The sequence below is a fragment of the Callospermophilus lateralis genome, chromosome 8 (assembly GCF_048772815.1).
Source record: "Callospermophilus lateralis isolate mCalLat2 chromosome 8, mCalLat2.hap1, whole genome shotgun sequence".
Classification (NCBI taxonomy): Eukaryota; Metazoa; Chordata; class Mammalia; order Rodentia; family Sciuridae; genus Callospermophilus; species Callospermophilus lateralis.
In genome coordinates, this window is record NC_135312.1 from 94,010,356 (window position 1) to 94,028,437 (window position 18,082).

Below are 18,082 nucleotides of genomic sequence, written 5' to 3' on the forward strand. Positions count from 1 at the left end.
TATGATCATTAATTTTTATGAATTGTGATCCAGTGACCTCTCCCTATCACTCCTGTAGTAAGTGTTCATCAATCTTCTAATTTCCATATCTACTTCTGTGATTTGAAAAATAAAACATCTTATTTTTTTAATAACAAAAGCAGTTAGAAAGTTGGATACAGTGACCCTGTTTGTAATCCCAGCAATTCAGGAAGCTGAGGCAGGAGGATTGCAAGTTCAAGGCCAGCCTCAGCAATTTAGTGAGACCCTGTTTCAAAATAAAATATAAAAAGAACTGAAGAGGTAGCTCAGTGGTAAAGCACCTCTGGGTTTAAAAAAAAAAATGCTGTTAAAATTATTTGTATAGTCAGTGAAACCCTAGAGTAAGGTGCATAGGGTTTAAGGCTCAACCTTAGTCATTCTTCAGTACATGCACCCAGATGAAACTCCTAGTTGATGTAAGGAGTGTACAATTCTCCAAAATGGATACCTAATGCCCAAGTTACCCAAATATATCTCTCCCAAAATTAAGAATTAATGTTGAATCTTTATATGACACATAGAGGAAAAAAATCACATACCAATAACACAATTGGCAATATGTAGAAAACTTAAGAATCATACTTCAAAGGCATCAAAAAATATGCAAACTACTGACAATTGACCCCTTTTCCTGATTGCTTTCATATTCATTCTTCACTTAAAGAAGACTGCTTTTTTGAAAGACTAGGGGCAATAGGATTTACAACATTTCTAGAGTATCAAGTCACTGAAACAAAGAATAGAACTTCACCCTTTCAAAGAAAGAATAAATTTTTAAAGTTTGATGGGCAATCTACTTTCTCTTGTTCTAAAAACTTTCTCCACGGATGGGGGTGTAGCACTTGCCTGGCACACAGGGGTCCTGGCTACAGTCCCAAGCACTGAAAAAACAAAAAAACAAAAAAAAAACACTCCCTAAAGAATTTCTCCAGAATTACCTCTACCCTCCTCCAAAAAGCTCTGGTCCAAACATGAAAATCTGTTTAAGGCACAAATGTCATGGAACTTCAGGTCAATCAATGTGATTCTGCAACTTGTATTTGGGGTAAAAATGGGAGTTCATGACCCACTTGAATCAAATGTATGGAAGATGATATGTCAGGAGCTTTGTAATGTTTTGAACAACCAATAAAAAAAAAGTAAAAAAAAAAGATTATTAAATTCTCAGGAAAAAAAAAGATGTATTCTCCAATAAAATAAGAAACACAGGTCTTTAAAAAAGAAAAAAAAAACTATTTTTTTGTGGGTATAAAATTTTTGAAATCTCTAAGAATGCCAGTTAACAGGGCGCTCAGTATTTGAATTTAGGAGGTAGTGATCACAGCACTGTTTATTCTTTCAAGAAGGAATAAAATTGTAAGGTGTATGCACTATGCACCATTTCTTCAAACACCTTAGACTCTCATAGCTCTCAAAATGCTACTAGGGTGCCCTCTGGTGTTGTTTTATGTTTTTCCATCTTTCTCTCTCTCTCTCTCTCTCTCTCTCTCTCTCTCTCTCTCTCTCTCTCTCTCTCTCTCTCGATTTTTTTTACCTTTTTTTTTTTGGTACAAGGGTTTAACCCAGATCCTCTACTCCTGTTTTGTTTTTGTTTTTGTTTAATTTTGAGAAAGGGTCTCATCTCACTAAGGTACTTACGGCCTCACTAAGTTGCTGAGGCTAGTCTTGAACTTGGGATCCTCCTGCCTCAGCCTCTTGAGTCTCTGGGATTACAGGTGTGCACCACCATGACCAGCTTCCTAGATGCTGTTTTCTTCAGGACAAATAATTAGGAACAGAAAACAGCAACTTTCATTTATACCATAGTGGAGGTTTGTTCTTTTTTGTTTGGTTTAGTTTTGTTTTTGCTTTTGTTTTTGGTATTCGGGGTTGAACCCAGGGGCGCTCTACCACTGAACTACACCCCCAGCCTTTTTATTTTAAAAAAGGGATCTCATCAAGTTGTCCAGGCTGACCTTGAACTTGCAAACTTCTTGCCTCAGCCTTCCAAATACCTTGGATTACAGTTGTAGACCACTGCACCCAGCCATAGTTGACATTTTAAAGCGTACTTTCATGTGTATTATTTCATCTGATTTCTTCAACACTTTCCACTATACTGTGGGGACAAGTAAATAGAGTGCTGCATACATGGCATCTGAATGGTAAGCCACTCCCCTCGTGCTAGGCAGGTGAGCAGCAGACCACTTACCCTGTAGGCCCAGCCATGGGTGTGAGGCCACATGCTGCAGTCCCAGCACTTGCTCCAAAAGCAAGCTCCTCGATTGGTCACTGCAAGGATAGTTAGCAAGAAATTGCATTGGTGGCTGCCTGTAATCTGCCTAGCTACTGAGTATATATACATGGTAAAACTGCACAATAAAATCAGACCTGCTTCCTGCTTAGTCTCCGGAGGTCTTGAATAGCGACTCCGCAGCCACACGAGAAAGAGCCCATGCACTATACCATAAGCTTCTTAAGGGCATAGCCATTGTCCTGTTCTTTGAGTGCCTTAGACCATACACCTGTGAAGTAGGAAAGACAGAATTTATTAATTTAATTCAAAGAATGTTCCCTGTGTTATAGAACAAACATACTATTTTTTCCAATTGGCTTATGAGAACCATAGTATTTGAAAGCTTGAACATTATCTTATGGATGAATGTGAGCAAGTTGGGAAATGTTCTTATTCTTAGGAAATAGTTGCTAAAGAAGTTAGAAGTGAATTTCATGAGATCTGCAAATGCTTTTCAAATGTTTCCTCGAAACGAGAGCAAGGTAAACAGAAAGTAAATACAGAAAAAATATTAATTGGTACATCTAGATAACGGACATAGAGGTGTTCCTTGTCCTCTTTTTCAACTTTTGAAAATTTGAAACCTTTCAAAATTAAAGATATGGTGAAGAACATTTTAACATAAAAGGTAGAGGATGGGATGAAGTAAAGTGTCTTTGCCTAGAGGCTTTGGGTTAGACCTCCAACACTGCAAAAAATTTAAAATAAATAAATAAAAGTTTGAATGAAGATCAAAATACAATCATCGCTTTTTAAATATGCCTGTTCAGGTAACCTTGGGTTAAATACCTTACAGCCAATTTCTTCCTTATGACTAAAGTTAAGATCTGTTCTCTGAATCATCAAAAGGAAACTCAATCCTTTTACTAGTGAAGTCAGTGCGCATGAGGCTTCTCCCCCATCACATCTTCAGTCCTAATTAAACATCTCCTTAGTATAACTCAATATGCCATGTGCAGTACAAATAATTTACCTAGACAGAATAGTATGCTAGTAAATGCTGTCTGTGTTTTTTGAATCATTTTGTAGTTTTCTTTCATTATGGATAAATATTGAGCTTTATAAAAGCTCTAAATATTTTCCTCTCTGAAATTCAATTAAACCAGATTGTTCTTATTTTATAACATGAACCCAAGAATAGAACATTTATCACCTCTGAGATCTCAAGATTTTGGGGGAAGGAAATTATAAATAAACAAAGCATTTAATAATAAAGAAGCAAAACAATGTCTTATTTTAGTGTTATTAAATAACTTTATATCCCTTCCTACACTTCTGCAATAGAATTCTGTTTTGTAAGACCTGCTTATAAAGTAGCTAATAAAATTTCAGAACCTAGTCTTAAAAATGAGCCTTTCTGTAATTAAGCAAAAAGTCTGAGGAAGAGATGTCCCTTTACCCAGCAGCTATGAAAAAAGAAATATAATTCCACATTATAAGCTACTTCAAAAAGCCTAATTTGATAAGGTATTAAATTAAGAGAGTTACCATGAATATCAAGCTGTTCTCAGCAATGTGGAGACATGTGAATACACATAACTGTTACTGGAAAGTCATCTTCATTACCTGCTAATATAAATGTTATTTGAACCAAAGGATCTTGTAAGACTCCAAAGGCTTTGGAAAGCGGTAACCTGTCCTTTAAAATTAACCTCTAAAAGGAATCTATAACTCCAATTGTCTTACTGATTAGGTTTTGACATGGTAAGAATGTTGCAATTGACATCTCTGTATTTTTCTGCCAAATTATAAGTAAAACATTAGCACCATCCTTTTCTTCCACATACATAATGGAATAATTAAAAGCTTATGCTTTTGTGAAATTTATTTTTCTGAATCTGTTCCGGGTTTCTGTTCTCGTGACTAAAAGGCTCAGGGGTCACTCCAATTAAACTGGGCTGACTGGGCTGTGCAACATAACCACACAAGAGACACAAATACCTTTTTCTTTGGGGTCACTGTGACGGCTTCTCTGATCTTAAGGTCAGAGGAAGAGAGAGAGCGAGAGCATGCACTGACCCCTTTTATTGAAGAGAAGCTATTCAAAAGAGGCAAGGGGTCAGGTTTTAGGGAGATGAGTCTATCTTCATGATGTCCACTGTCAGCAGGTTGACTGACACCTGGGTAGGCCACACCCAAGGGTACAGTAAGAGAAGCGGACACACTCAAGGCACTTCCATGGAAGAGTCTATCCTAAACAGGACCAGGGGTTATATTACAAAGGAACAGGTGAGCACAGCTTCACTCATGGGGCTGTAGCAAGACACACCCATGCATGAGACACCGACCCTCGAACCCAAGAAAGGTGGGGAAAGCTCTGCCACGTTTCTGTGACTGAGCGCCTCAGCACCCAGCTGGGAAGTGTGACCCAGTCATGTGTAAGGTTGGTCTCCCACAAATCTGAGAATATAAAATTTATATTAATACATCCATCCATTTATATTAATACATCCACAAACAGAAGCATGACAAAGCAGGAAACAATTCTATATCCAGAACAAGTGTTGAGTCCAGTGAGAACAAATTTCTGCCTCCTCTATGATAAAAGAGTAGTCCTTCAGTGGATAAATGGATAAAAAAAATGTGGCATTTATACACAATGGCATATTACTCAGCACTAAAAAAGAATAAGATCATGGCATTTGCAGGGAAATGGATGGCATTAAAGAAGATTATGCTAAGTGAAGTTAGACAATCCCAAAAAAACAAATGACGAATGTTTTCTCTGATATAAGGGGGGGTGACTCAAAGTGGGGTAGGGAGGGAGAGCATGGGTGGAAAATTACCTCTGGATAGGGAATAAGGGTGGGAGGGAAAGGGAGGGAGAAGGGGAATAGCTAGGATGGTGGAAGGAGATGGTCATCATTATACAAAATACATGTATGAAGATGTGAATTTGGTGTCAACATACAGAGATATGATAAATTGTGGTATAAAGGTGTATTAAGAATTGTAATGCACAAAAAGATAAGAGAGCTCATGTATAATGGCATAAATTGGAGTGAACATACTCTATATTCAGAGTTACAAAAAATTCTGCTGTAAATGGATAATTATGAATGTAATGCACTCCACTATTGTCATGTATGTAAGAAATAAATAATAAAAAAAAGAAAGTGTAATCAACTTGTCACATAGCAGCTATCAAGTCTCCTTGTGACATTGTACCATACTGGGGACACAGGTTTGCTGGTGTTGCAATCAGGACCTTTAGCAGTGGCAGAGCTAGACAGCCCTGGTAAAGGAATGTCTATGCTGCTGGGACCAGGCTTATCTGCATAGCTATTAACACTTACAAGCCCACTGAGTAAGTGCTTGAATGGCCTGTGCTTACTCAACACAATCTCCCCATGGTGAGTTCTCTTGTTAACCTGATTATTGGCAACATCCTCCCAAATCAGACTTCTTGGTAAGAATCACAAGGGGCATAAATTTCCTCAAATCTAGTGTCCATTAGGAAAGAGCTATCCCTTCTCCAAATGTCCTTATTGCCACTCTTACAATGCTGTTTCTTCAAAATCCCAGGTCATCTGACCAAATCATTAATTGCTATCCATTAATCAGTATAGATCCCTACTTCGGGCTCCTTTCTTCCTGTCAAAGAGGACTCACAGAGAGACATACTGCTGAAGTTCTAAAGACTGACAAGATTTTTTTTTTTTTTTACAAAATAATCTGCCAAAATATTGTGCAGAGCATTTGTAAACCAAACTGAAATTCTCTTCCTCCTCTATGAACTGCTCATAAGAAATCTCCTCAAGAGGAGGAAGTGAAGTAGGATGGTGAGCTAATTGATGAGACAATAGTTTATGCCTTTGGGTTCTGCATGTGTCAGTTATGGATATACCACTTCCACTTGATAAAGCAATCTTCTTGGGAATGTCCAGCCTTACAAATCCATGGGTAAATAATACTGCATACATGGTGAGAAACTCAGATATCACAATTACCCAGACTGTCTCACAGTTAGGCATTTAGTCATAGCCAGGGCTAAAGACCATGACTTTGATGTAAAGCTGCATGATTCTACTCTTAGAGGATGCCACAGGCATCATACATTCCACCACAGTTACTTTAAAAACACTCACTCTGTAAAAGGAAAGCATCGGAGTTGTTCTCACGGCAGGCTAGACAAACTGGAGAGAATTATTTTGCTCAAAGCTAGCGGTCCTTTAAATCGTACCATGTCCTAAGTTCAACTTCTTAGTATGATGAATATGACATAAAAATTGTTAACCTTCTACAAGCAGGGAAAGAACGACCGGACAAGGCTCATCATCAGAGAAGTGCCCGTTTATTGAGGAACAGCTCTGCATATTTTTAGAGCCAGGGGCGGTTTGACAGTTATGACAGTTTAACAGTTAAATGGTTTGACAGTTGGCACGAGGCGCTTTCTGATTGGTGGGTAAGGATCATGTGAGCCAGCAGGGCTAGTCTGATTGGTGGGTAAGGATCATGAGAGCCAGCAAGGCTAGTCTGATTGGTGGGTAAGGATCATGTGAGCCAGCAGGGCTAGTCTGATTGGTGGGTAAGGACCATGTGAGCCAGCAGGGCTCACCATTGGACAGCTCTTCTCGGGGGATGAGGAAGTTAGTCTTTGGAGCCAGGGCGACTCCCAACATTCCCCTCTCTTTGTTATTAAATGAGAGTAGGCATCAACTCATTCTGGCTGCTTCCTGCTGAGATGGATATATATATATATATATCCATATATATATATATATATATATATATATAGAGAGAGAGAGAGAGAGAGAGAGAGAGAGAGATGTATATATCGCATAAATATATATACATACATGTATACGTCACTATAAATAGATAAAAGCTTCCCAAAGATGATGATGCATACACTGACTACCTGTCCATCAGTCATGATGGATACAGCTTCTTAGAAACAGCCCAATTATATTTCAGCAAGAAGCAATAACAAGCTCCACTCCAGGAGATAATTCAGGATTATTCTCATTCCCAATTCCCCTTTGCTGTGACTGATCTGGAGTGGATATGTGACTTACTTCTGATAAATGAGATATAAGAAGTCAGCAAGGGGACTTTGAGGACTAATTTCCCTCTTGATAAAAACAAAAAGGAAAGGGTGAAGAGAAGACCCTTTCCTTCTAACTTTGGATATGACCATGTAAAATGACAATAGGCTAGACCTGCAGCAATCACTGAAAGAACAATCAAGGCTTGCCATCAGAGAAAATGCCCGTTTATTGAGGAACAGCTCTGCATATTTATAGAGCCTGGGGTGGTTTGACAGTTATGACAGTTTAACGGTTGAAGGGTTTGACAGTTGGCATGGGGTGCTTTTTGATTGGTGAGTAAGGATCATGTGAGCCAGCAAGGCTAGTCTGATTGGTGGGTAAGGATCATGTGAGCCAGCAGGGCTCACCATTGGACGGCTCTTCTTGGGAAATGGGGAAGTTAGCTTTGGAGCCGGGGTGACTCCCAACAACCACCTTATGACCATGCTGGAAAAGACAAGCAAGTGGCAAAGCAGCTGGCATTATCAGGCAACAGAAGTTACCAACCCCCTCCAGACTTTTGGCTATGAGAGATAATAACCCTTCATTTACTCAAGTATTCTATTATTTCCAGACAAAACAATCTAATTTACATATATATATATATATATATATATATATATATATAAAATCTCCTTTGCCACCTACAAAAATCATGGTGGATCAGACGTTAGTTGCCAAACTTATCCTACTGTCTATCATAGGGATTATGCTTTTCTTGCCTCACTAGTAGATCTCTATCACTGGGTACTGGGTACCCTGGTTGAAATCGGGAAGCTCTTCTCAACTATAGCATCCCCCACCAACCTAGAGGGAAATGAGACACATCACTCCCCCTCAACAGTGGATTTTCCTGCTGGGTACAGTGGCAGATGCCTATAATCCCAGCCACTGGGGAGGCTGAGAGGAGTATCACAAGTTCAAGGCCAGCCTCAGCAACTTAGTGAGGCCCTAAGCAAACTTACAGAAAAAAATGGGAGTGGGGGGCTGAGGATATAACTCAGTGGTAAAATACCCCTGGGTTCAATCCCTAGTACCAAAAAAAAAAAAAAAAAAGTGGATTTCTCAACACCTTAGTGAAAAGTGTAATTCTGGGGCCCTCTCAAGAAACACAGTAAATGGATTAGGTAAGCAGGTAGCACATGACAAATTGTTCCCAACATTCCTTTGTATTTCTTCCTCTACATTATAAAGAAATATCTGGCATCTCAACTTCATTTAACACAGATTATTTTTGAGCTTGAGTTTCAACCTATAAATAGAACAAACAATCTTAACCATTCCTGTTAGAGCTAGTACAATGAATAAAGAATTTCTAGTAAGGGCACCTATAGTGATAAATTCAGCCTGATCTAAAATAATGTTCTCTTTTTGACCTAGAATTCACAGAATTTATTCTAACAAGAATCAGCCAGATATTAATCGATATGCATTTATCAAAATATAATATTGATTATTTTGGTGTTTAACCTTCCACAGTTAACTTGGTAATTGCCCCTCACTTTTTAATCTATAATTACAGATCTGAAAATTATGGGGGATTGTGGTAGATGGAACACTAGGAAATTGGCTTCTTACAGAATTACTGCATGGGCAAAGTCCTTATATAGTCCTCAAATCAGATAGGCAAGAGAAAATGTTACAGTGGGCAAGGAAAGATAAGTGGAGATCAAGAATTCATGGTTATCTCTGAGCATGGTAGCATATGCCTATAATTCCAGCGGCTCAGGAGGCAGAAACAGGAGGATCATGAATTCAAAGCCAGCCTCAGCGAAAGTGAGGCATTAAGCAACTCAGTGAGACCCTGTCTCTAAATAAAATACAAAATAGGGTTGGAGATATGGCTCAGTGGTCTAGTGCCCCTGAGTTGAATCCCCAGTACACACACACACACACACACACACACACACACACATACTCACCCACATTCATGGTTATTTGATTTATTTAAATTATTTAATATATCCTCATTCCACTATTTGGTTTCCTATCATCTTTCAGTCAGTGCCCTAATTTTCACATAAGAGATCCAATGTTCCTGTGAATCTGACAACATTATAATCAGAAACCTACAGTATCAAACTCTTATAAAATTTTTTAGCTAGTGTAGCCTTATGGCTTCAAGAAATGGATTAATCTTCTATTATTGTCAGAGAATACCCTTAGGTTTAAGTACATATCCTGAGCCAAGAATATGAAATTTTGAGCTAGCCATTCTTTCATTAAACTATCCAGAACTTTTAGAGAAAACCACCACCTCCACAGAATTTGAATGACCCATCCACTTTAATGTTCCATTGTGGCAACAAATCTATAGTCCCTAGGGCCTTATCTTCAATACTTATTTCCAGGAAATAAGTGCTGAATTTTTTTTATTAAAGCTCCACTCCTGCATACCTAAAGCTACTCATCCTGAATCTTCTATTTCTTCAGCCTCCACCAGGTCAGGTAACTAATCACATAGTGACCCATTTCACTGATTTTCTATTTTCTCGTAACACTCCTGATATTGTTTTTTAATTGATTTCATTGTAAGTCACAAAAATCAATTCTGGCTTATATAAAATAAGAAGGCATTTATTTAAAGGATAGGTATCAGAATTAGCAGAACTAGTGATATACATCTTGAAATTATGTCTAAACTTTGACAGTATAACTGATCTGGTCATCATTTCCCTTGCCCTTAGGCCAGAGGCTGCAGACTGAATCATCAATATCACCCTTGACACAGGATGCTACCACTAGCTGTCAACACTGCCCCATGAAGTTAATCATATTTGCAACCACGGATTTCACCAAAGATCTTCCATCTGAGGTTCACAGCTTTCATTTTGCAGTTTTAGAAATGTGAGTTGCATGTGTTCATTCCTTAGTTGTAATGAAATATTTCAGACTTATGGAGAAGTTTCCAAACATAAAAAGGGCATTCTAATGTCAGGTATCAAAATAATGAAATATATCCATCACAAAATTGCTTGTGGACTCGTTTGGTCTTGGATGTGTTTTTCCTGACTTCAATGAAATCTTGGACAGATTTCATAACTCTTCCAGTGAATTTCATATATAATAAAAAAGTGTAAATAAGTCTAAAGCAATATTTCATCCAATTTAAAACTTCTCCCTCTCCCAATTCAGGTCATTCTCAAATTGAAAGCTCTGAAGTAGAGCAAGAGTAAGGGGTTCACTTCTTCTGGTTTCTCTGCTCCATCTCTTCCATCACTTGCCAGCCATTGCTTCAAGCCTCCTCCATTGTGTAACCTGCAATGGATGGGTAACTTGAAGAGATCACATTTTGCAGGGACAGCAATCTAATATTAGATTACAGTTGCAACTTAATATCAGTGCTCTTCTGGTGTAGCACCTTGTAGGTACTATATTCCTTTTTGAATGGGATTTTCTGTGAGTTTCAAAAAGAACCCCTGCCCCATATGGCATCTGTAGCCCATGATTCTTTTACAGGAATGATTCTTTCCATAATCAGCCATTCAAGACTCTGCCTTCAGCCCTTGGCTTCCACAAGGGCCACCTTACCTATCCAAATTATTCTCTTTGGCGAAGTTTCTTTCAAGATAATCTATAACTGTACCTTTCCAGAATCCACATCTGACCCATGGAAAACACACTTATCCTTGTCCCCACTAAACTTCAATCCACTTTATTCTGCCAGCATACAGACATATTGTTCTAGCCAGCATCTTTCCTTAATTTTTTTTTCTCAGATATCAGGCCTTAAGTCTTCTAAATTCCAGAGAAAATATTTCAGGCTTTCTGAGTGGTTTTCTTCTCTTGGTTTCAGAGGAAGAGGAAGTGCTTCCACCATGATCACCATGGAAATATAAAAGACATATAGCACACTGACAACTCTTCAAAGAAATCCTCACTTCCAAATATTTCCACCCCTCCCTGTGAATTCTTTGCCTTCCCTTATGTAACTTGGAAATAGGAATTAAGCCTATGCCAAGGAAAGAAATTTATCTCTTTGCATGTCCTACATCAGGTGGTCTAGCACCTTTATTTACAATATGGAGGTAATTGGGCACCTACATTGCTTAGCCTTGAGTTCTTAACCAAAACTAAAGCAATATAAAACATCTCATTTTGAGTTCCTGTTATGTTTAATCATAAAATTATTCCTTGTACAACTCTAGATTCTCAATCTTCATAGTATCAAGGAAAAGATATGTTTAGGTTACTTATAATAATGGATACCTTATAATAAATCATTGTCTACAAATAAATAAGAGAAATTAACTTCTTCTGAATAATAGAGCCTCTCACCTTCTTATTCTGAGTGTTAGTCTCAAAAAGTGACAGAAAAAAAAATTTACAACACTATTGAGATTTACAACTGCAACTAGATTACATCTTCTCTCTATTCCATCTGATGTGTTTCCTAGGAAAGAGTTTTATGAGTTGCTTTGGCGCCTCTCTGTATAGAGTCTCAGTGGAAGCAACCATTTTTGGTTCCATCATGTTCAACCAATCTGTGGCTGCCTTCAGTATAGTTTCCGGTTTCAATTTATATAAGCTATGGCAATGGCTATCTCTTCTCTCTCTGAAAGAGCATGTATGCAAGTAACGTCATCTAGAGCTAGAGAGAAAGAAACCAACCAGTTCCCCTCAAGATGAAGTAGATAATTGTCTCATAAGTTTTTCCTTCAACTCATTCAGTACTTTCCTTTTTGTGAACTTTATGAAATATGCTTCAACTTTTTGAAATCTGTTAACTGTGGGTCTAGTATACACTACTTGACGTAGTGATGAATCGCTTTCACCTGGTCCTTCAGTTCAAAATAATCTTTGCTTAAGGATCAGAATTAAGTACAAATTAGCTGATTTTTTTGTTTCCTCTCGCTTCTGCTGGATGAAATGGAAAGAGATCAGTCAAGTATTTAATAAATGGTCACTATCAAGTGGTGTCAGGAAGTTGAAGTTCCCCAACACTTCTATCTTTTGTTGCTATGCCCATTTTGTGATCTCTATATGGAAAATATAATCTCTATCATCCACCAGCTCAGGTTATTTCTACTATTGTCCACACTAGCACTGATTCACAGAAGCCTAGTCTTGTATCTAAAAGTTATAGAACAACTTCAGGAAAATTTCATAATGAGATTTGTAGCCTCTGATTTCACCTTGTGTCAATTTTTCCTTCTAATAGAAAGTAGATGTGGCTAACCCATTTACTTGCAACTCCTATTTTTAAAAAATATATATTTTTTAGTTGTACTTGGACACAATACCTTTATTTTATTTATTTTTATGTGCTGCTGAGGATCGAACCAAGGGCCTCACACATACTAGACAAATGCTTTACCACTGAGCCACAAACCCAGCCCCACAATTCCTCTTACTTTTAATAAATTTTACTTTTTTGGAAGAGTTTTGGGAAAATTGAGCATAAAGTTCAGAGCTCCTGTGTGCCCCCTGCCCCCAACATATGTATAAACTCCTCCACAATCAATATCCCATACCAGAATGATACATTTGTTACCACCAAAGAGCCTACATTAATGTATCATTGGCACCCGAAGTCCATAGTTCAGAATTCTTCACTCTTGGTATAATATATCCAATGAGTTTTGAAAAAAATGCTAATGACATGTATTTACCATTATAGTATCTCACAAAACAGTTTCAGTATCCTAAACATTTCTGTGCTCTGACTTTTCATCCCACTACCAAACTCTGGCAACCACTAATGTTTTTATTGTTTTTCTAGCTTTTCCTTTGCCAGAATTTCATATAGTTGGAATTATACAATATGTAGCCTTTTCAGATTGGCTTATTTCACTTAGTAATTTACACTTAATACTTCCTTCATGTTGTTTCACAGCTTGATAGTTCATTTCTCTACCACTTCATAACACTCTGTTGTCTGGATATACCATAGTTTATCCATCTACTCATCTACTGAAGGGCATCTTTGTTCCTTCTAAGTTTTGGCAATTATGAATAAAGTTGCTACAAACATTGGTGTAGATTGTGTGGACACGTTTTCAGTTCACTTAGGCAATTACTAGGAAGCACAATTGCTGGGTCCTATAGCACAAGTATGATCAGTTTTTAAGAAACTGCCAAACTGTCTACCAAGGTGGCTGAATTATTTTGCATTCCCTCCAGCAATGAATGATTTCCTATTGCTCTACATCCTCACAGGCATTTAGTGTTGTCAGGGTTTTGGATTTGGGCTATTCTAATATGTGTGTAGTGATATCTTATTGTTTTGATTTGCTAATGGCATATGATGTTGAACATCTTTTCACATGATTATTTGACATCACTATTTCTTCTTTAGTAAGGAGTGTGTTCAAGTCTTTTGCTCATTAATAAATCAAGTTGTTAGGGTTTTTATTTTTTAGTTTTAAGAGTTCTTTGTGTGTTTTAAGGAATAGTACTTTATCAGATGTCTTTTTCAAGTACTTTCTCCCAGTCTGTGGCTTTTCTTCTTTTCTCTTGAAATTGTCTTTCATAAAACAGAAATTTTTAATTTACATTATTCATCTATTCACACAATATGTCTACTTTTCCCATTAAAACACTCAGCATATTAATCACAGTTGTTAGAAATGCATGGTCTGAGAATTCCAACATCCCTTCCATCTTCCGGAGTTATCAGGTGAATGGTTTCCTCAGTTCTTGTCTTCCGGAAAGATTTCAGTTGAGAAACAGAGTTAGAAAAAGCATAAAGGGTTTATTTAGTGAAATGAAAACAATGGGAAATGGCCCTCCTTCAAAAGAAGAAATCCTGGAACCTCTTTCCTCATATATTATATATATTTGGGACAATTATTGTGGTTTCCCACAATGCCAGAATTTTTTCACAATAGATCATATCCATTTTCTCCAGATTGATAGGGAGCTAGCTGTCTGACCACAAGAAGGTGATCCTTAGGTGGTGTAATAGCCAGTTGGGTGCAGCCCAGGGGCAGAGACTGAGTTTCCTTTCCTCTACCTCCCTTGCTCAAGTCTATCAAAGATACCTACTTCCATACTGGGACTAGTTTTGACTCTGTCCATTTGAACTGTGTTTAACTTTCTAGAGTTACTGCAATTTTTTACTGAAAAGGAGAAATAATGTACTAGGTAAAAGGAACTGCAATAAATAGGTCTTCAGTAGTATTAGTGGTAAGGTATATAAGGGAAGCAAGCATTATACAGTTTTAAGATTTGTTCTCAGTGTTTTAATGAGCCTGTGCCCCTAGGCTGTGAACTTCAGAGTGCTTCCCAATTGATTTTCATGCTTTTTCTTCTCCCTTAGGTGGTACAGGATGACTTCTCCCAGCAATGATGAAGCACTGGCAAAAATCACCATAAGTTGAGCCTTGAAGGTAAACCCTGTTAAGAACAGAATGTCCTGTCATATTTAAAAATGGTTACCTTTCTACTTGCCTTTCAGGGAAAAGCAGGGAGTTTTTCTCCCTTCTTCACTGTGACATTAAAATAGAAATTTAAGGGTACAATAAAGAAAGATATATTGAATCTGAAAGATAAGAGCCTATAAACCATCGGACTGCAAGAAATACCCATAAACTTTTGAATTACAAAACAAGCAACTCAGTGCAACTCAGCCCAGACTGTGTCCTTGTCCTCAAAAAGTAACATGATACAGGGGGTATTCACAAGCACCAGGAAAACTGGCATGAAACTGCATAACTCTGCCCTGCTGCCACCTCTAGTCCAGCCCTAGCTACTATCCCACTATAAATATTTAACACCTTAGACCAAGGGGTTGTTATCTCTCACTCTCAATATCTACCTTCAATGTGTATTCCTTGTTTTACCTCAAAAGATAGGTCTCTCTCTCTCTTTATAGACCACACTCTTCCTATATTCCTGTATTCCATGAGTATTTCTTCCTGTATCTCCAAAGATGCCTCTCTAGAGATACTCCAAGTTCTTCCTTATGTGTATGACTGCTTTCCTAAATAAATCTGGCCACATGTCCATCATGTGCTAAAATTCTTCTCCATCACATATGCCAAGGACCCCACTTGTCCTGAGCTAAGGTTCCCCTCTCTGGGAACTTCTCCTGTGACGAGAACTGTAGAGGGAAAACTCAGAAGTATGACTGCACCCCTTACCCATACCGGGTGTCCCTAGAGTTCATTAACTCTAAAACTAAATTATGAGACGCTAGCAATTCATCAATTACAGATCAGGTTTTCTTGTCCCAGTAATTGTGCCTGCAGACATGAGTTTCTACTCTGGTAAACTGATTCTGATTCTCTGTGTTCTCCTATCTGTCTCTCTGATTTGGAGGAAGCAGTTTTCCTTGTGACCTCACTTTCCATCTATCTACAAAGTCGTTATTTTCTCCATTTGTTCAGTTTTTCACTGAATTTCTAAACACTTTACATGTCAGACCAAAAATCAGAAATACTATTATTATTAAACAAGCTACAACAAAAATACAAATGTTTCTTCCCAGAAGATAAATATATCTTCCATAGGGAAAAGAAAACTACAAGCTCATTTTATTCACTAGAATTGCTTATTGCATTCCAAGCAGAAGCACTGACCCACACAAGGCCTAGAACAAAAAAAAACAATACTTTTGAACCATTTTTTCCCAATATCCCAGATGTGAAACACCTATAAATATGTAAATTGACCTGCTTCCCAGTCCTGGGGCCACTTGTGGCTAAGAGAGCACCTAGCGATTAGCCAGAAGGCATTGCCATGGGTTGTGATGAAGAGTCAGACCACCTCTAGGATAGGCTCAGAACCCTTCTGCCCTCACAGACAGCTCAGACATCCATCTACACCTGTAGGATGGGTGTAGACGTAAATTTTTCCCACCCTGCTGACCTTTACCCTGATTGGCTCCTGTACATTATATTAGCTGTGTGTGTTTTCTCAATAAACGAGATCCTGCTTTGACTGTTAAAAAAATGTAAATTGAGCAATAACTATACCACCTATGGTAATTTTGAAATATTATTATGTTTTTAAAGGTCTACTCTTTTGAGAAAATAGATAAATTATTAGAGTATTTGAAAATATATATATATATCATATATATGAAAAAAATACATAAAGGCTATCTGAGTTCTAAATTATGATTTCCAACACATTTTAATGAACATGTGTCGATTTTGTTACAATATTCATAGAACTGAAAACTTAGGACTCAAGGGGTTAAAGAATTACAAATGTTCCATAAGGTTGGTGTGAGACTTGCATGGCAGAGTCATGGGAAATAAGGATGCAGAGGTAAGGAGGTTAATCTGAGCCTGAATGGTCTAGCAGCAGAATTTAGATTTTATCCATCTCTTAGCCCTTGAAGATTTTTAAATAGAATAAGGACATTCATTTAAAACCCAACTTATGTTTAGGGGCAGAAAGGAAATGGCACTGATCAATTTATATTTTATAAAGATCACCAAGCAGGCATTAATTTAGAAGTTCATTAGATTCAGGGATTCAGAGGTCTGGTATCACTGAAATAGATGGGAGGCTTTTTCAGTAACCCTGTAAGAAATAATGAGACTGAACTGAGGCAGCAACAAGGAGGTGGTGGGGGGACACATGATGTGAGAGATACTTAGGGCTTGGAGATATGCAGGGACTGAGGGAGAAAGAGAATTGTGATTCCCAGGCTTTCTGTGGTTAGTATGGACACACAGATATATAAAGAAAAGTCCCTTTAAGGAGAAAAATACAAGATGAGTTGTGTTTTAAAGACATAAGAATCCTAATTGAGACAGACATCCAGTACATAGCTGTCCACTCAAGCCTGAAGTTTAGGGGAGCCATCCTGATTATAGATAATAATCTGATAATCATCCTTAAATATAAAGAAGTTAAAAGCCATGGTGTAGGTGGGAGGGTAGAGTGAAGGGAGGAAAGGACTTTGGAGAGAATCTTTGAGATCATCAACCTTTAAGGTATATATATTCAAGAAATGAACCTTGAAAGAGACTGAAAAGCAAATAGGAAAAGGGTCTGATAGGGTGTCTGGTAGAGCCATTTTAACAAAACACAGCGTAAACAACAATCAGACTGTTGTAGAGTAAACCAACAGGGCTGGGATTATAGCTCAATGGTAGAGAGCTTGCCTAGCACGTGTGAGGCACTCGGTTTGATCTTCAGCACCACGTAAAAATAAATAAAGTTACTGCGTCCATCTACAACTAAAATAATATGTAAACCAGCAAATACTCCAACATTCTCTACATTGTGGCCCACGTTTAAAATGCATCCAGGTTCGGGAAACTTTTTGCTGCCCTCGACCCTCCTTGCAAAGTCTCTCCCTATGTACTATCCCCCAAACCTACAAACCTATCAGGTGCTGCTAGAAAAAAAAAAAAAAAAAAAAAAAACTCGAGAAGCTCCCAGAATGGGCCCCTGTCTCTTTTGTGCACCTTTCATCATTAGTCTCACAAATTTAGTTTCCTCTCTTCGTGGAGAATCCCCTGAGTCGCGGTATCTTATTCATCCAGTGTTCCCCAGGGCACACAACGTGCCTTCAAGGAAAAGCAGCATTTGCCTACGGGGCACAAACACGCAGCAGGCCTGTCATTGTTTCTCCTTCGCTCTTTTAAGCCTTACGTACCATGACTGGCCCACATACCACCCCAACCAAGATGTTTCGCAAAGGAGTCTGTGGCAGGATCCCTGAAGACAGCGCACGCAACCAAGAGGAAACCCACGAACCAAACCCTCTAGTACGACGTCACCAGCAACCCCGAGAGCAAGCCCGCGCCAAGACTCAGGCACGCCCTTCCGGTTCTGGCCACGCCCCGCAGGCCAC